The 20,751-nt window shown below is 37.9% G+C and overlaps 1 long non-coding RNA gene across 7 annotated transcripts in view; it reads left to right on the top strand.

Annotated features, from left to right (window-relative positions):
- Positions 1-2,877: 2,877 nt before the first annotated feature.
- LOC147002471 (uncharacterized) overlaps positions 2,878-20,751 on the top strand; it is a 97,737-nt gene continuing 79,863 nt past the window's right edge. For 5 of the 7 annotated variants that reach the window (XR_015048666.1, XR_015048668.1, XR_015048670.1 and 2 more), the window contains exon 1: positions 2,884-3,004. This is a non-coding gene — a long non-coding RNA (uncharacterized LOC147002471). Of the gene's footprint in view, positions 3,005-20,751 lie in introns of all 7 variants that reach the window. The other 2 variants (XR_015048669.1, XR_015048667.1) reach the window with 1 other exon arrangement.

Genomic DNA, 20,751 nt, shown 5'->3' with positions numbered 1-20,751 from the left:
CTAAATAGCTGCCATGGGCTCTCAAATATGTATTAGTTCTTGTGTTCATGGCAAGGGTAAGAGGTGGTCATCATCTCAGAGTTTCTCTTCAAAATAAAGAAAGAGACCTCTGTGGGAGAAATCCCCCCCAATAGACCTAACAAACTATAGACCAAGCTCTCAGCCTAAACTTGACTTATGTTCAAACTACGATGTTTCCATTTCCATCAGAAAACAACCTCACATTCTTTGGATGAAGCAATCTCTTCTTCAATGTCAATCTCAGTGAGAGAAATATGGAGATGCTCTCTCTTGGTCTTTGTGTCACTTCAAGGTACATGTGTTCAATAGAGCAGTTTGTGCAGTTTCAGAACTGCATTTGCAACTGGGTCCCACACTGAAGGATGGTGCTTCTCACCCATCACCACCCTCCTGAATTCTGCACTGCAGCCCAGCCCGGTTGTACACTGCCCTTCAGCATGCTGAACAGTTGAACTCATGGGCTTTCCTCAGGTCATCACTGTGCAGCTCTTCCCTGTGCTTGGGGAAGAGAGTAGGCCACCTCCTCTGATCTCTCAAGCCTCTTTCAACCACCAGCTTCTTGGCAGGTCTTAGGTATCTATCTCTATCCTAACAGATACCACATGAAATGGTGATTGTGCATTTATCTACCTTTCTCCTAACTGTAAACCAGCTGAAGGTAAAGTTGTCCTTTGTATAAAAGTATGTGCTGGAATTTTAAAGTGACATTTTCAAGCCACATCCTCTGAAATTTCACAATTATCAATAATTTATAGCTAAGAAAATATACATACTATTTAATAATTTTCTTATAAAAATACACACATACAAAAACATGCACATATGTACTAATATGTATGTGGGCTAATATATATGTTCATATAGTATGAATGTATATGTGTATTTGTGTAAGCTCATAAAAATAAAGAAAACATTTATAGCTTTGTTATAACCATGATAATTAGTTTTACCAAATTAGGCTAATATAATTGCATTCAAGTGCAAGTGCACTGGGCACTTAAGTTTGTTGTGATAGTAAAAGAATAACAATTATATAGTTCTTTCCATATATAGAACATAATACAACTTGAATATCACTAATCTAAAATACTGAAATCCAAAATGTTCTGAACTAATATTTCTTAAGTATTGATGGATGCTGTAAGAGAAAAAGATCCATATCATAAAGTTTGTTTTATGTACAAAATCATTTTAAATGCCATATAAAATTGCCTTCAGACTGTGTGGAAAAAGTACACACATGAAACATAAGCAAATTTCATATTTGGAATTCTTGTCCTATCTCCAAGCTATAGATACAAATATTTTAAGGATCTGAACTATGTCAAAATGCAAAACACATCTTAACCCACAAATTTCTGACAAGGACTATACAACCTGTACATGCATCCCCTCCTTCATTCCTCACATGGTACCATGATACAATGGGCATGCTGTGATGCTCTAGACATACAGGAAGTAGCACCAGAAAGAGCAGTAACATCTCACCCTACTGAAGGATAGATAGTGTTCATGGCCTGAACCAGTGAAGGCAATCTCTTCCATTCTTCTTTGGTCAAATGGCTTCATTTTTGTCGTTATCCTAACCCATTCAGTCGCCTCACACCATGGTATCTTGTGGCTGTAGAGGTATGCCAAGGAGATAATTTTCCTAGTTACAAGACTACAAGCAGCATACCCAAAAACTATATGGAAAAGACTCTAGGATCTAGAGATGTGACTCAATGGATAAAAGAAGGGCCTTCTTAGCCCTTCAAATCAAGCCCAGTGATGCCCATTTTCCTACATTCTGTCAGCAATGCCTATCCTCAATTCTAGAAGCCCATGAGTAGAGAAGAGTGATTTGGTTGTCTCTGTTTTAATATTCTTCTTTAAACTCTCTATGGATCAGCAAAAGGCAAATATTGTTCCCTAAAACCAGGCTCAGAGTGGGAGGATGGGATAAGATAACTTGCCTAGAATATGGCAGCCAGTTGGCACTCCAAGCCTTACTGAATTAACATGCCCCATTTCTAAGAAGGAATCTGTCTGACCCCTCTGACCTCACTGTCATCTTTCAAAAAGATGAGCACTTCCCTGAAAGAGAGCAGTAGCATTGGGAAAATGTAGATTCTCCCCTAAACAGATGACTGACTGTTTAGCCAGATGAACATGACCGAGGTGATGATGGGAATTTCCTAGATAATGAGATTCTAACCATTCTACCAATCCAATTTCTTCCCATCTCCACCCAAGTCATGTGTTAAACTCATCGCAGATTTTATCTAGCAATAGTACTCAGTGACATCTTCTTTCTTGGTCATTACTTAGAAAATAATGACAAGTAATGTAAATATGTGTGTGTGTGTTTATTTACATGTGCATATACATAAACATCATATACATATACATAAACATCATATACATATACATGACCCATACACAGGATGTTAATTGTTTTTTAGTCTAATGAATTTGAGTACTAGAGTAGATAAAAGATGTTATTTGTTTCTAAAACTCTACCCTTTTTAACTGCATTAAAACTTTGGAAATCAGTAGATCCATCTTCAATTTTAAACTTCAACACCTGCTGACAGTGAACGATTGCATATCAAGATGCTTTTCTCTTAGTTTTTTCCAGATGTTCCCTCAGACATTTGCTCACTCTTATTTTGCTCCCAGAGATTGGCAAATCTGTTCACTTTTAGATACTAAGCCAGTACTGAATTTGTAGAAAAAGAGAAAGATTCTGTGTGAGAAATACCCTGACCACTCCCTTCCTTACCTTTACTCCTAACCTCTGTCCCCTTTGGCTTCCATAGCTTTGCCTTGTGCTCCTTCTTTAATGCTTCTGCCCTATTTCTGTCTGCAGATGCAATGGTTGATTGGCACTTGCAATGCTGGCAGAGGCTTAGAGAACTCCTTCACATATGTGTGCAATGCTGGACACCTGGACGAAGGCCAAATGCTGCTTCAACATCTTGGCAATGGCCTTCTGAAGATGGTATGTTGAACCAGTTTTTGTGTAAAGTCTAGACAGAGAATACTCTGCCTAATTGCTAAAAACTCAGAGTAGTATAGAAAGACATGAGAGGGTGGACTAACTTTAAACTATGTGCCCAGTCCATCTCTTCCTCCCAGTAGTTCACTGTTTACTGCTAAAAACTACACTGTCTTATAGAGATTTAAGCTTAGGAAAGTTTGTGGGTTTGGTGCCTAAAGTGTAGTATAAGCTATACTTAATGCATTAATTGAAATTTAAATTGGAGATTTACCTTTTTAACAAAAGTCTTTGACTTCTTTTGAAATCAAGTGGTTGGAATTTGCAGTTATGTGCACTTGTATCTTTGAATGTAGACAGCATGATTATATATGTGAGCAGATGACAAAAATTTAGACATTCATCTCAAAATGCAACCTCAGTACAGTATTTTGTAATCATTAAAAAAAATAATATCCTAATCAGGCTTTATGTATTGATGCTGTTATTTGTATGTTTGGCTTTCAGCACCTTTTCTTGTAGTTATACTTAAAGGAGGTAAAATTGTTTGTTTGAAAACATATAGATGAATTTCTTTCTAGCTGCTCTGTTTAGTAGTCTATAAGAACTGTTTCTACCTGCCCTTCCAACCACCTCTCATCTCAAAAGAATATGTTTAGTTTTTCTGTAGTGTCAAAATCTGAGTTGTCTCAACTCACCCATCTGTGAGGAATATGTGAGGTATTTCTGTATTGTTATGACCATGATGCTTAACAGAAACGATCAAGTGGATGAAAGACTTATTTGGCTCATACTTTCAGAGTTTTGGTCCAGCATCTTGGGTTGGGTCTACTGGAGTAGCAGCTTAGTTTGTGGCTGCAAAATGATGTCTATGGAAGTCTGCTCAAATCAACACCCAGAAGTCTGGCTTAAAGACATAACTTCCCAAGGTCCACTCTTAGTGATACACCCCACATCCTAAATGTTCAACAGTCTCCAAAAATACTGGGAAATAGCCATTCAAACTACTAGTCTGTGGAAGACATTTCAGATTCAAACCAAAACAAGCAATTAGTAGGGCATGTCTAGAATTTGCCCACTTCTTAACAAGCATCACTCAGTATTCATCCACCATCTTTTGGCTGGCTACATTAATCCTTCTTAAGCTCTTTGCCCACCTCTGCTCTACATATCTTTCTAAAATACATTTTGATGTGTGAGTACATGCTGAGGGTACTTGTGCACACATATTTGCTGGTATGTAAGGCTGAAGGATAACCTATTCTTCAGGAGGTGATGCCCACTAAACAAAAAGAAAAAGAAAAAGTATGTGCAAGCTTGTGTGTATGTACAAGCGAATATGTGCCACAGTGCATGTGTAGGAAGATATAAGGTGTTGGTCTTGATCTTTTTACCTTGTCTGAAACAGAATCTCTTTGTTGATGCATAAGTCAGATTATCAGGTCGAAGTGTTTCTTGGGATTCATCTATCTCTGGGGATTTGAACTCGACTCTGCAAGCTTGCATGGCAAACACTTTATCCACTATCTCCCCAGTATCCCTACCCAGACCTTTTACCATCTGATCTCTTATTACCCTCTGACCTCATTTTCCACCATTTTTTCCCAGAAACCTCGGTTGTAGTCAAGATATTCCTCCTAGTTCAGAATTGCCTTGGTCCCTTGCTCATGTAGCTTCCTATAGCTGCCATCAGCCTTCTCTCGGTGTTTTCTTGGCTTTTTCTTTGTCTCTTTTTTAGGTTTCTGCCCAAACATTACTTTCTTAGAGAGGTCCTCACACTGCCCTTCATAAACTAGAATTCTCTCCCACCTCCAAGTCCCTATTCTTTATTCTGTTTTATCCCATAAACTATATCATCTAAAATATGGCATTTATTTGATCTTTAATACTTAAAATAGTTATCACAGAGTAATTATTGAATGACTATGTTTTGAAAAAATTACTCTTTGGGCCAAAACTACAATGGGCATTGGAAAACTGAGTCTTTATTTAGCTGTGTTGATATATCTGCTTTTTCAGATACTTTACTCTTCATAATCTCAAATTCAAGAATTAAAACACAATAGATAATTTTTATGGACCCAGTATGTTCCTGTTGAACCACTCTGCTAATATGTATGTGTGTGTGTGTATATATATGAATGCTTAGGTATGCATATAATACATATATGTATATATTTGTTTACTATTAAATAGAGTTATGCTACTTGGTTTGATAATGTTTTCCCCCAAGAGCCACAAACTACTTAACAAAAACCTCAGAGGAAGACAAGGAAATTTCCCTTCAAGTTGTTAGAGCAGTCTAAAAAAATCTCCAAAAAAAAATAGGCTACTGCTGTTTCTCTTGTATGCTCCACAGAACCTTTGGGGATTGAATGTACTTTTCACAGGTGTTGCATATGAGATGTCCTGTATATCAGACGTTCACATTATGATACATTACAATGGCTAAGATCAAAAACTCAAAGGACAGCAGATATAGAGAAAGATGAACCCTCCCTCCATTGCTGGTGGGATTGCAAACTGGTACAACCACTCTGGAAATCAAGCTTGCAGTTCCTCAGAAAACTGGAAATAGATTTACCTGAAGACCCAGCTATACCACTCCTGGGCATATAACCCCAAAATTAAAAAAAAAAAACCTTTAATTAAAAACCTTCACATCAATAATACCTGTCATCCAACTATTGGTTCTGTTATAGTTTTATTCATCTACATGACCCAAGTGGGTGAGTAGTCATTTCTCCTTTGTGTATGTACACAGATATCTCTCTCTCCTTCCCACATTATTGCTTTCCTCATAATACTGAGCTAAATAGTCATTTTCCATATTCTGAGAAAGAAAACAAAGTCATCCTAACTGAAAGTGAAGATACAACTTGTTTTCTATCATGGGTTTAGGGTATCTTTCATTTAGAAATGGAGAAGAGTACAGAGGTCTTGATATAGTCTCCTGAAACCTTTCTCTCCTGTTCATCCTTCCAAGCATTGTGTTACTCCTATCTATCTCACAGTCTAGGGCTGTCCTGTTGGTCTTTCCTGTGTTATTACTTAGGATCCAATTCATCTCAGTTATACTATTTATATCATATTGTAATTTCCCATCTGGAAGGGCTCTCGGCAGGATCTGTTCATGGCTATCCTCTTTTGCCAGGGTACACAGAGAACTGAGAATTGGACCTGTATCTAACTAGCCCTATAAATTTTCTTAATGAATAGACAAATGAATGAATGTCTCCCTGGACAGAGTATTTGGCACTGCTGACCTACTGAGCATGTCTCTCTTGGGTGAAATTATCTTCCACATATTATAAAAATGTATCTTTATCTTGGTTAAATCTCCCAACAGAATCCCATTAAGAATTTTGAAGTTAAACCACTTTTTAGAATAACATGGATCAGGCTGGGGTGTAGCTGAATAATAGAACGTGTGCCTTGTATCATACAGCAGGAACACACAGACATACACATGCATGTATATATGCACACACATACAAATACAATTATGAATAATCTGGGTGGGAGGAAAATATATAGATAGGTAGGTAGATAGATAGATAGATAGATAGATAGATAGATAGATAGATAGATAGAGATGGTACATACTGTAATAGTTTTAGTGTAATTGGCAACCATAGGTCCATCGGGAGTAGCATTATTAGGAGATGTGACCTTGTTGGAGAAAGTATGGCACTGCAGAATCAGGCATTCAGGTCTTATATATGCTCAAACCACGCCCAGTGGAACAGCCTCCTCTAGTGGGATCTACTGCCTGAAAATCAAGATGTAGAACTCTTGGCTTTTCCAGGACCATGTTTGCCTGAATGCTTGCTGTCATAATAATAATGGACTGGACCTCTGAAATTTTAAGCCACCCCCACTTAAATGTTTTCCTTTATAAGAGTTGCCATGGTCATAGTGTTTCTTCATGGCAATGGAAACCCACACCCCACACATAATAGATATAGATACAGACATATAGATATAAAGATATGTAGATATAGATAAATATAGATATGTACAGAGAGATAGTCATCTATTCAAAGGCTGACCTTCTTGCTTTAGGAAAATACTCAAAGTATGCCATGTAGAATTCAATTCCATAGGACTTGGTTTAAAGGGTTCCAAGTACCTTTCATTTTGGAATATTGATATTCAGACAAGCCTTTAGAGGCTAAGTCATTCAGTAACGTACTTTAGTTTTTAAAGCCAAAATGTCCTCATGCTTCAGATCTTAGGAAGATTATTTGGCTCTATATGCTAACATCCTATTGGACTGGAATTCCGTGAAACATGGTTCAGAAAGCAAAGCTATATGCAAACAGAGGTCATAAATAGTATTAGAAGGTAGCAGTCCAATGGCAGTGATTCCTATGAAGTAACTGGCAGGGAAGCGGCAGTCAGACCCTGTATAAGGGTGAACCCTACTGCCAAAGACCTTAAGGTAGCCCTGGATAAGTGCAAGTGTTTATATAAGAAACTGATGGTCTTACCCAATGGCCTCTCAGGGACATGACTGAGGCACTTAGGAAAGTACAGTCTCTGGAATCTAGTGCTTTAATTTGCTTCTCAAACTGGAGGCTTGGATTAAATTTCAGGGCAGTATGGGTTTTTAAGTAGCTGAAAGTGCCTCCACTACTTAATGTATAGTATATATGGTGCCCTGCTATGTTTATTGAAAGACAAGGTATTAGTAGATGTTATATTTTATTCTCATTGCATATTTTAACTTTTATTTGCTGCATATAGACCAAGTCCTAATACTAACCTGTTTGTTTTCTCTCTCTCTCTCTCTCTCTCTCTCTCTCTCTCTCTCTCTCTCTCTCTCTCTCTCTCTCTCTCTCTCTCTTTGTGTGTGTGTGTGAGAGAGAGAGAGAGAGAGAGAGAGAGAGAGAGAGAGATTATCACATACTGCTAGCCTGCTATAACAAACTCACACAAACTCAATACTTAAACAGTGATTTATCTTCAGTTCTGAAAACTAGAATTTAAAGTTTAAAATCAAGGTGCTAACAGGGTCACAGTCTGCCTGGGTTACAGCAAAATCTTTCCTCCTGTCTTCCCTTTCTTCTTAGTGACAATTGTCAATCAGTCTCTGATGTTTCCAGACTCATAGCTTTATACTCCAATCTCTGCCCTGTTACCATACAGCATCCTCCTTGTACACCTGTCTCTTTGTCTAGGTACCTGTTTTTATAAATATGGAAGTCATACTAGATAAAGATCTACCCTAACATGACGTCATATCTGCAATGTCTGTATTTCCGATAAGACCACATCTAAGGCATTATCATTTAAGACTCTTACATATCCCATTACTCTGTATGGTTTGCATGTGTGTATATGAATGAAAGATACATTATATAACACATTATCTTCACAAATTTGATTAGTTTCTCAGACACCGTTGCCGAGAATCTATCTTTGTGTATCTTTTGCTATACAAGATACACAAAGCCAAATCCAAATAAGCTTCATGTTGCTTACCATGTTCTTTTTGGTACAAGTCAATCACTTGTCTGCTCAGGCCTTTCCTTGTGCCTGATCTATTCACAGGACCCTGCCTCATGCTGGCATCCATAAAAAGCAATGATACTTTTAATTCTGAGTAATGTATTCTTCGTGACCTGACATTTCTTTATCATTTATACTTCAGACACACCCTTCCCATCATGAGCTAAGCATATTTCCTTCCAGGTTATTTGGCGAAGCTGGTCTGAGCTAATTTTATTACTGTTTTCATGGTGGGAGTCTAGCAGAGTGGCCTTTCTGAAAGCCAGGCTTTACTGACTTCTCCAGGTTCATAAATATTAATAATGTGTTCCTATGACTCTCTGTGCTAAAATGTTGTGACGGAGCTTATACAAGAAAAGCATTTTAGAATTGTACGTGGGTCTGAATGGGCAGGAAAATGGAGCTGGGACATTTGCAGGGAGCATCCGATCCCCTGGGCATTACTTTCTACAAAAAGGGACTGCTCCTCTTTGGATGCAGGTGCATCGCAGTGTGTTCCTTTTCTGTTGGCACTTTTTTTTTGGTTTTAGTTATTTTGTTCTTTAGAAAAAAAAAACAGTTACAACACAGAAAAAAGCAGAAAATCACTGTGAATGGGAGAGTTGAGGTTTGGGGCACTGAGCTTGCTTCAATCTTCTGATGAAAATTCCAGAAAAATATGGGTTCTGCTTTCTAAGAGACTCTGTGTCCAGACTATCATTCTTAAGGAATGAATCAAATCTTCTTAGTACCATCTCATAAAAAATTTAGTTAGCTATAAATGTTTAAGGCTGCTGCAGCTGAGATCATTTGCCTGGTGGGGGGAAAGAAACGAGGCTGTTTTGTGTTAAGTGTGTTTCCTCTTCTATTCTTTTCTACTTTAGATTACGCAAACTCCCCAAACTAGCTATGCCACTAAAGTATTTAAACAAGCAGACCAAATCCATGTAAGCAGTGAAGAGAGGTGTAACAGAGAGACTTTAATACAGCAAAGGAACATACCATACTGTTAATTTTGACCTTATAAAATTCATCCCATTTTAGAAGGTTAATTCCACTAGCAGCAGAAAATACTCCTCTTTTATTTCTGACAGGATGCATGCATCAAATAAGACTTCAGTTGCCTTGTGTGATTCGTAAGTGAAGAAGTTTCTTGGTTCAGCCTTGTGACAGAGCTAATAGTAAAATACAGAGGTGTGTTATATAAGTCTCAGTGTGAAGCCTGAGAATGATGAACGACGAAAGCTGACATGTTGAAAGTCAAGATGAGAACCGTAGATGTTATTCCAAGTGAGGGTCATTTTGAAAAAAATGGTTTATGATACTTAAAAATCTGAGGTTGTTTTGGGAGAAATGGGGGATGGGGGACATAAGAGAGAAGATTTGAGAAGCCTCTGCAGAAGGTCATGATTGAGCTATAGCAGCAGACATGGACAGATGGAAATGTTGAGATTCCAGCTGAGTGTAAAGGCAAGGAAAAGACCCAGAGGTGACCTCGAGGAGTCCACTGGAACAGATTGAAGATCAGTTGTGCCTGCAGAGGTGGGGATCTCGGAGAAGGAATGAACTTGGGAAGAATTTTCAACATTACTTCCTATTGTTTGTTCTTCCTCAACTCTACAGTTTTCCCCATTTTTCCTAAAACATTTCAGGCATGCCTCCATCTCTGGGCTTCCCCCTACCCCCACTTGCTCTTTCTTATACTTTCAAGTATCTTGTCTAAGTTATTCCCTGGAACCTGCTCTAAACTCCATCACAACTCTGCTTCGTGGTCATGTTCTCAGACAGGTCACCTCTGGTTCTACTAAAAATCTCGTTCCAGAACATTAGCTTCTATGGACATTCATTGTCTCTTTTTCTTGCCTTTGAAAAAAATCTATAGCAATATAATCCCTGTATAGAGATCATACATGGAACTTGCTTAGCATTTAAATTTCATTACCTATCAGAATTCCGTGCCAGTTATTCTGATACAAGCTAAAGCCATCTGGGAAGAAGGGAATCTCAGTTGAGAAAATGCATGTTCCAGATTGGCCTGTAGGCAAATCCATGGGGCATTTTCTTGATAAATGATTGAAATGGGAGGGCCTTGTTTAAAGATTGATGTGAAAGGACCTGATAATGATTGATGTAGCAGAGCCCAGCCCATTATGGGATCCCAGCCCATTAAGCCACTGCACTGCTTTGTGGAAGGTTGAGCATGCCATGAGGAACAAGCAAGTTGAGCATGCCATGAGGAACAAGCTAGCAATAGCATTCCTCTATGGTTTTAGCCTCCAGATTCCTGTCTTGAGCTCCTCCCCTGGCTCCCATCACAGAAGGACTATATAAAGTCCTTCGAGATGATAGAGAAACCCTTTCCCCTTCACGGTGCTTTGGGACATGCTTTTTATGATGGCAATAGAAAGCCAACAAGAACACCAGTTTCATTGTTGCCATAGCTCCAACACCATGTCTCCACTTCTGGGTATAGAATGATAGTGTTTTATGAAATCAATGTAAATAAGGAGGATTCATAAACAAGGGGAAACATAATGTGAAATAAGCAGCTATCGACAATTCCTTTAAGGTATTTTCTCACAGAAGATGAGTTCTACAGGAAATGTATTATAGACTTTTGACACTGGATTGAGGTCTCCTTTTCCTAAAATACTCTCAATCTTCACATAATGCATTAATTAGACTTCTGCTATGCCTGTAGTAAAGTATCTATGATAATCAGATTATAGAGAAGAAAGGCCTGTTTACTTGTTTATTATTTATTTTTTTCCTTTTTTTAATTTTAGACAGCTGTTTGGCATTATCACTTTGGACTTTTGGTGGCATTATGAAAATATGTGGAGAAAAATGCACATTCACTGCTAGTGGTCAGAAAGGACTAACCCTCACTTCATGTGAGAATTAATATCAGACACATACTGCCAAAGGCACTTAAGATTCTCACAAATCTCTGTGTCTTAAAAGTTTTCCTCACCTTCCAGAAGTGCCCAGACTAGGAACCAAACCGCTAACACTTAGGTACATGAGCAATGTGTAACCCCAACTATCAGTTTATTAGATAGATACAGATGTATACAAAGGTATAAAGGTAGATATGCAAGTATGTGTATAATTAAATTTATTATAAATTTTCCAGAAAGGCAAAGCATGCTTTTGCATATCTTTCCCAGTATTAGGCAAAATCAATTAAGGTTTATTAAAACCCTTGAATTCAAACCAACAAAAGGTCACTTACCAACTTTCCTATTGTATTGTTATTTTTTCACTATACTACACCAGCATTCTTTAGTCATAGATAGTTACAGTTCTACATATTTCCATTTAAAGTACATTTTTAAAACTATAACCCCATATCTGTTTACTTTGTTTATATTAACTTTCAGGTGTTCAAAATGGCTTTACCAAAACTTGCATTCTTCCTCCTTATTTTCCATAAAAATAAACATTTCCATAGAAAGAAAGATAATTTTCTTTTATGGTATATAGATTCAAGTTTGGAGCCTCTCTTCTCATTGCAATATTATAAAATAACTCAGTTCTCATAATTTTGGTTATTTTTCAAGATTTATTTATTTATTTATTTATTTATTATATGTAAGCACATTGTAGCTGTCTTCAGACACCCCAGAAGAGGGCAGAGGGCATCAGATCTCATTACAGATGGTTGTGAGCCACTATGTGGTGGGATTTGAACTCGGGACCTTCAGAAGAGCAGTCAGTGCCCTTAACCACTGAGCTATCTCTCCAGCCCCCATAATTTTGTTTTTAATTTGATTCCTTAATCCATTTATGTCTTATATAATGTGAAAGATAAGAATCTCTAATTTACTTAGTCAACAAACTGATTTGAATTACATCTTTCAAATTCTTAAATACATACATATATGTATATACATGCAAATAGACATAACCATGTACTATCCCTAGATAATGTGAAATTTGATCATTAAAAATCTAAATGTATATTCACATAGATCAGTAATAGTGCAAGAATATTATTCTTGGAGGGACCTTCTCAAGAAATTTTGACTACATTGCCCTTAGCCTTGTCTGGCTACCCCAGACACACAAAGGATGAAGCTTTATAAACTCAAACACTACCTATACTATATAGGAACTCTTTCTAGAGACAAATAATCTAACTTATAGAGAGTCAGATTTTTTTCTAGGCAACTGACTTGTCTTTTATTCTAGGGAAACTGAACTAGCTCAGCTTTTCAGTCAGAATCAGAATAGTTTCAATAATGAGCCTTTAATCCCAGCACTCAGATAATGATCAGGACATCAAACATTTTTGTAGTAATTTCAAGATTTCTCTTTACTTTAAAATATCTCATTCTATTTCTCCTAAATTCCTCAATTATGTTACTCATTTATATGATAGATATTCAGATAGATTGTCTTAAATATATTTTAGAAAATGTGGGACATCAATAAAGTGAACTCTAGAAAAGTAAAATGATTTTTTCCCCTCGGTTTTAGTATTAGGAAAGACCAAGATTTCCAGACACAGCTGTGCTCAGCAAAATCCCACTTATGTGCAGTGGGATATGGAGAGAGGAAAATCTTGCTGTATGTAATCTCATAAAATCACCAGTCATTTTTCAGTGGTATATGTCTGTGATGCTACTCGGTCCCATAGCAATTTGCTTTCCTTCCAAACTGCACTTTCTTTTGTAGTTGCCCAAGCCCATAAACTGCAAGCACATTACATTGCTTCTGAAGGAGGAAATGCAATGTGCTTATCTCTAACATGACTATCTTGCCAAGTAGCACAAAATGGGAGGTGAGACTTTGTTTTCAGATTAATCTCTGACCCTTTCCTCTTTACCTCCACAGTCTAACATCATTTCTCTGCCGAAAGGAAATCACTGCTTGAGCATAGGTTTGTTGAACATCATCAGCTACATGTGTCTCTTTGCAAAAATAAGTATGCACATGTACAAATATACAGTGCTCCTTCATAAAATGAAAACATTACTATCTTGAAACTGAAATCCCACTCTAGATGATCTTCTAAATCAATGATAGAATGTGGAATAAAAATAAAACTACAAAACAAGCTCTCATCACTATCACTTGCTTACCAGATCACTCTAATACTAAGTCCTAGAAACACAATACAAAGGCTTTGAAATAGCACTTTTCTGAACACAGTGCTTTTATGAAATAAGCATCAGAAATAAAACTCAGTCAGGATATACTGGTGAAATATCAGTACTGAATGTTCAGGGCATCTAACTCTAACATTATGTATAATAATTTGTGATCAACCCTAAAGTCCATGACTTATGAAAATGTCTAACTTCCATGAGAATCTGAGCTGAATGCTTAGTACACACTGCACACTTCAGTGAATTCCTCACCTAATCAACAGTATTCACCTGCCAGATTCATCGACATCCAACTTTGTTCTTTCTACTTATCACTGTGTTGGTATTACTCTGCAGAAATGTTCCCTAAAAACTACTAATAGGTTTTGTTTTGCTTTGCTTTGCTTTGCTTTGCTTTGCTTTGCTTTGCTTTGCTTTGCTTTGCTTTGCTTTGCTTTGCTTTGCTTTGCTTTGATTTGATTTGATTTGCTTTGATTTGATTTGATTTGATTTTTTGAGACTGGGTTTCTTTGTGTAGTCCTGGATGTCCTAGAACAAAATTTACAAAACCAGGCTGGACTTGAACTTCTAGCGATCCACCTGCCTCTGCCTCCCAAGTGCTGGGATTAAAGGCCTGTAACCCCATTGCCCAGCTAAAACGACTAATACTTAAGAAAAAAGGAAAAAGTTAAACATGATGTGACAAAGAAACTATTTTATATTATCAATGATTGCCATATTACATATTACTTGAAGAGTCTGTGCTGGCTAGTCTCATAGTAACTCAACATAAGCTAGAGTTATCTGAAAAGAGGGAACCTCAACTGAGAAAATGCCTCCATAAGATCCAGCTATAAGACATTTTCTTAATTGGTAATTGATAGAAGAAGATTCAGCCCAGTGTTGGTTGCTCCATCCTGAGGCTGGTGATCCTGGTTTCTATAATAAAGCAGACTGAAGAAGATATGGGAAATAAACCAGTAAGCAGCATCCTCTGTGACCTCTGTATCAGCTTCTGCCTCCAGGTTCCTGCCCTGCTTAAGTTCCTCACGGCTTTCCATGATGAACAGCAATATGAACACATATGATAAACTCTCTCCTACTCAGCTTGATCATGGTGTTTTCTTACAGCAATAGAAATCTTAACTAAGACAGACTCTAAAAGAATAAATGTGTTTTGCCTTGTATTAAAGTTTAAGAGCTTTGAGAAGGAAAATATATCATTGGAAATTACAAGAGGGCAGGGAAATCATCCTCTTAACTGAAAAGCTTAGGTATAGTATTTGTATCTATAGACTACACAACCTGGAGGTGTATTCATGTGTTTGATTTCAGAAGAACAGAATCTTTGTTTTTAAGAATCCTGGATGTCTCACAACACTGTAAGAAGTTAAAAGGTCACCAGTAGTGTTTCCCTACAACACCAGCACTCAGAAAGCTGGGGCAGCATTCAAGACCTTCCTAGGACTTTAACAAGGCTCTGTCTCAAAGTATATAAACAGAAAAAAGGGGGAGGGAATTAGACGAGACAGCAAAACTGTCTGGAAGACATGTAATTAAGAAAGTCCAGGCCAAGCAAAATAAGAAGAATGAATAGAAGGCATAACTGAACTATCCTGAAATTTCTGAAATTCCCTCCCCCTCTCTCTCCTTCTGTTTGTCTCTCTCTACTCTCTATTTTCTCCCCATCCCTCCCCTGTCTCTGTCTCTTTCTGTCTCCCTGTCTCATTCCCTTTCCCTCTTCCCCCTCCCCCTTGCCTCCCTCTCCCTCTCCCCTCTCTCTCCCTCTCTCCCTTCCCCTCTCATTTCCTCTCTTTCTCTCTGGGGAATTATGTTTTGTTTCTTCTTTGCCTCCCACTCATTGTGCCCCTCTTATTCACATTGTTAGCACCTGATACACTGAGCATTCAATACAGGTTTTAGAAACAGATCAGTACTCCTCAATTACCCTTCAGTGCACATATTTCCTCCCAGTGGATCCTTAGACTCAATCATGAAGCACCTATTCTTGTGGATCCTGATATCCAAAACACCTTCAGAGCCATCATGTCTGCTGCCAACACCTCATAGCTAGATGCTCTCTGAGCACTCCTCTCTATCAAGGTGTTTCCTTCACTCTTCTTTACCTTGTCTTGGGGCAGCAAAACTACCATGGAGTGATAAGGGTCAGAGAACCAACTTCCCTCCTTGCTTCATATCAGAACTTTCTAGGGCAGAATACCTCCGGGGGTCCTTGGAATCAGCCTGCAAAGTGATCTTCTGCCAGCTTCACCTCCTCTGTGAACATGCTTTGCCATCTGCTCCTGCAGTAGTGTCTCCACAACACTCCCAAACAATCTCTTACCTCCTACTTAGTATTATCTGCCTCTCAAATCCTGTATTGCTCAACTTAATCCAATAAATAGTAGTAGAATGTCATAAAATTACATGTGTGTGTTCCCCATACTTCATACTAGATATATTACAGTCAAACTACCTAAGTTATATGCCAAAAAAAAAAAAAAGGCTTAAAACAAAAAGGTAACTATCATTGTCAATTCCCTTAACCAGTATAATTTCTAACTGCATTTGTTTTAATTCTTATCCTTATACCCACAGGTAAGCATGGCTGTCACCCCTCATTAAAGCAGCATTTTTTGCAACAGATGGAGAGTATTATAGAGAGCAGCAAGTGGTCCAAATGCAGAGAGTGAGTGAATATGGGACCAGTTCCAACTGATACATCTATAATATGATCCCTATGCCTTAGACTCAGGGAAATTGTGGAAGTAGTAGTGGAAAACTTAGAAGAGCCAAAGGACCAGGATACTGGCTGTGAAATAGTCTCTGCCAGACATCTGAACCCTTGAAATATCAATAGTATAGCTGCCTAAACAAGACCTACATGATGATAATAGCAGTTGGCATGCCGACAACCTGATAAGGTATTCAATCCCAGTGGTGGACCCTAAGCACATTGTGCTTATTTGAATAAGAATAGCCCAAATTGACTCATGTATTTGGATACTTGGTTCCCAGTTGGAACTGCTTGGGAACTATTAGAAGGTGTGGTTTTGTTGAAGGAGCCATGTTATCGGAGGGTAGGCTTTGAGGGTTCAAAAGCCCAGCTAGCTAGCTTTCTATGCCTTGTATATTTTTAAAAAAATTTTTTATTAGATATTTTCTTTATATACATTTCAAATGCTATCCCGAAAGTTTCCTATACCTTCCTCCCGCCCTGCTCCCCTACCCACCCACTCCTGCTTCTTGGCCCTGGCATTCCCCTCTACTGGGGCATATCAAGTTTGCAATACCAAGGGGCCTCTCTTTCCAGTGATGGCCAACTAGGCCATCTTCTGCTACATATGTAGCTAGAGACACGAGCTCTGGGGGTACTGGTTAGTTCATATTGTTGTTCCACCTATAGGGTTGCAGACTCCTTCAGCTCCTTGGGTGCTTTCTCTAGATTTTGTCTCAAGATGTGGCCCTCTCAGCTGCTGCTCCAGTGACCTGCCTGCCTGCCTGTCTGTTGCTATGCTCCCTTACATAATGGTCTTACTCTCTGTAACTGCAAGCCCCCAATAAAGGTTTTCTTTTTATAATACCTTGATCAAGATGATTTATTACAGCAATAGAAAAGTAACTAAGACAGAAATTGGAACCAGGAAATGAATTGTTGGTGTGACAGGCCTGATCATACTGGTTTGTTTTGGTGATTGTTTATTGGTTTGGTTTGGTTTGGTTTGGTTTTTAAGAGCTGTGGAAGACTTTGGGACTTTGGATTAGGAAGGTGGTTGAATACTATAAATGAATCTTTTAAAACTTATTATTCATTTATATTACATCCTAATCACACACAGACCCCAGTTCCAGCCTTTTCCCAGAGATGCCCCATGTCAATTTTCATTCCCTCTACCAGCCCTCTCCCCACCTCCCTATACCTGATCTCTACCCCTGTTCCCTTCCCCCTGCCCCCTCTTACCTAGTCCCCCCACCCCTATAAACTTCCAGTGTCTATTCTAATTTTCCTTCTGACTGAGATTCAAGCATCCTCCTTTGGGCCATACTAGTTACTTAGCTTCTTTGAGTCTGTGGATTGTAGCATGGTTATATTGTACTTTATGACTAATATCCACTGATAAGTGAGTACATACAATGTGTCTTTTTGGATCTGGGGGTTACCTCACTCAGGATGATATTTTCTAGTTCCATCCATTTGCTTGAAAATTTCATGATGTCCTTGTTTTTAATAGCTGTGAATAGTATTCTACATTTTCATTATCTATTCTTTGATTGAGGGACATCTGGATTATCTCCAGTTTCTAGATATTGCTGCTATGAAGATAGTTGATCAAGTATCCTTATGGTATGGTAGAGCATCTTGTGGGTATATGCCCAGGTCTAAATCATCTCGGTCTTAATGTAAAAGTAGTCCCAATTTTCTGAGAAGCCACCAAATTTATTTAAAGATTGATTGTACAAGTTTTCAATCCCACCAGCAATGGAAGAGTGTTCCTTTCTTCACATCCTTATCAGCATGTACTGTCACTTGAGTTTTTTATCTTAACCATTCTGACTGGTATGAGAATCAGAGTCATTTTGATTTGCATTTTCCTGATGCCTAAGAACTTTGAACATTTCTTTAAGTGTTTCTTAGCCATTTAAGAGTCCTCTGTTAAGAATTCTCCATTTAATTCTGTACCCCATTTTTAATTGTGTTATTTGGATTGTTAGTGCCTAACTTCTTGACTTCTTTATAAGTTTTGGACATTAGCCCTCTGTTGGATGAAGGGTGAGTGAAGATCTTTTCCCACTCTGTAAGCTGCTGTTTTGTCCTATTGACAGTGTCATTTGCCTTACAGAAGCTTTTTCAGTTTCATGAGGTCCCATGTATCAGTTGTTGATCTTAGTGCCTGAGCTGTTGGTGTTCTATTCAGGAAGTTGTCTCCGGTGCCCATGCATTCAAGGTTATTCCCCATTTTCTCTTGTATTAGATTTAGTGTATTCAAGTTTATGTTGAGGTACTTAATCCACTTGGACTTCAGTTTTATGCATGATGATAAATATGGATCTATTTGAATTCTTTTATATGCAGACATCCAGATAGACCAGCATCCTTTGTTGAAGAGGCTTTCTCTTTTACATTGTAGAGAAACAACGCCCTTCACAATAGCTACAAATAATATAAAATATCTTGGTATAACTCTTACCAAGCAAGTAAAAAACCTGTATGACAAGCTCTTCAAGTCTCTGAAGAAAGAAATTGAAGAAGATATCAAAAGATGGAAAGATCCATACTCATGGATTAGTAGAATTGACATAGTAAAAAAAAAAATGGCTATCTTAGCAAAAGCAATCTACAGATTCAATGCAATTCCCATCAAAATTCAAACACAATTCTTTGCAGACCTTGCAAGAACAAGTCTCAACTCTACATGGAAGAATAACAAATCCAGAATAGGTAAAACAATCTCATATAATAAAAGAATTTCTGGAGGTCTTGCCATTTCTGATTTCAAGCTGTCCTACAGAGCAATAGCAATAAAACCCAAATGGTACTGGCACATAAGCAGACAGGTTAATCAATGGAACAGAATCAAAGATCCAGAAATTCACACAAACACACACACACACACACACCTATGGACACTTGATCTTTGGCAAAACAAAACAAAACAAAACAAAATAAACAAAAAGCCAAAGCTGAAGTGGGTCTTATTGAGCCTTTCGCTTAAGAGCTTTGAAGATAATAGTGCTAAAATCAAAGGGACAATGAGGGCCTAGCTCATAAAGTTTCAATGTGAATAACACTGCCAGATGAGCTAGAGAACAGTCATGTGATATTTTAGCCGAGAATATAGTTGATTTCTACCCTTGTCCTAAAAATTTGCCTGAGGCAAAATTGAAAAATAATGGACTAATTTTCTTGTCAGAGGAGATTTGGAGACAGCCTAACATTGACTGTGTCACATAGCTATTAGTGATCACTCTTAGGCAGATCTACAGTGGAAAAGAGTGGAAGTAGGGCAGAGAGAGGTAGAAAATGCAGTTGGAAAAGAAAATTAACACCAGAAAGTTTAATATTGGAGCCAAGGTTTGTGCTGAAAGAGATAAGGAGAGAAGAGAGTGGGAAAGAATACAGGGATGATGCTCTCAGGGCAAGAACCTGTTCAGTTAAGCTTCCAACTTATAAAAAGGAAAGGTTATGCAAGAAAGAAAAGGTTATAAAAAAGCAATCCAAATAGGGGACCAACAACACAAAAGGAACTCAGTGGCATCTCTAGATGTTCTTTGCCTCATAATGTTTAATTAGAGCTGTTTTTGTTTGTTTAATTTAGTTTAGTTTTTGTTTTTGTTTTGAACCATACAGGTGCTTTGAATATATACCATGGCTTCCAGTTTTGTGGGTTATTTATTTATTTATCTATTTACATCCTAAATGCCTGCCAATTCTCCACACAGAGTTCCTCCCCTCATTCTTCCTCACCTTTGCCACACTGATTTCAGAGTGGTTGAACAAGTTTGCAGTCATCCCTCCAACAATGGAGGAGTCCTCCTCTTTATCTACATCCTCACCAGCATGTGCTATCACTTGAGTTTTTTAATCCTAGCCATTCTGACTGGTGTAAGATGGAATCTCTGGATCATTTTGATTTGCATTTCCCTGGTGACTAAGGATGTTGAACATTTCTTCAGGTGTTTCTCAGCCATTTGAGATTCCTCTGTTGAGAATTCTCTATTTAGCTCTGTACCCAATTTTTAACTGAGTTATTTAGTTAGTTGGAGTCTAACTTCTTGAGTTCTTTATATATTTTGGATATTAGCCCTCTGTTGGATGTAGGGGTAGTGAGGATCTTTCCCCAATCTTTAGGCAGCTATTTTGTCCTATTGACAGTGTCCTTTGCCTTACAAAAGCTTTCTAGTTTCATGAGGTCCCATTTAGCAATTGTTGATCTTAGTACCTGAGCTGTTGGTATTCTGTTCAGGAAGGTATGTCCTGTGCCCATGCCTCCATGCCTTCAAGGTTATTCCCCACTTTCTCTCGTATTAAAATTATTGTATCTAGGTATATCTTGAGGTATTTGATCTATTTGTACTTGAGTTTTGTGCAACAATTTGTTGAAGAAGCTTTCTTTTTCCATTATATGGTTTTTAGCTTCTTTGCCAAAGATCAAATGTCCAAAG

The sequence above is a fragment of the Mus caroli genome, unplaced genomic scaffold (genome assembly GCF_978045245.1).
Source record: "Mus caroli unplaced genomic scaffold, Mus_caroli_1 scaffold_10, whole genome shotgun sequence".
NCBI classification, from domain to species: domain Eukaryota; kingdom Metazoa; phylum Chordata; class Mammalia; order Rodentia; family Muridae; genus Mus; species Mus caroli.
Note: the sequence above shows the minus strand (reverse complement) of the source record. Positions and strands in the feature narration are given on the sequence as shown.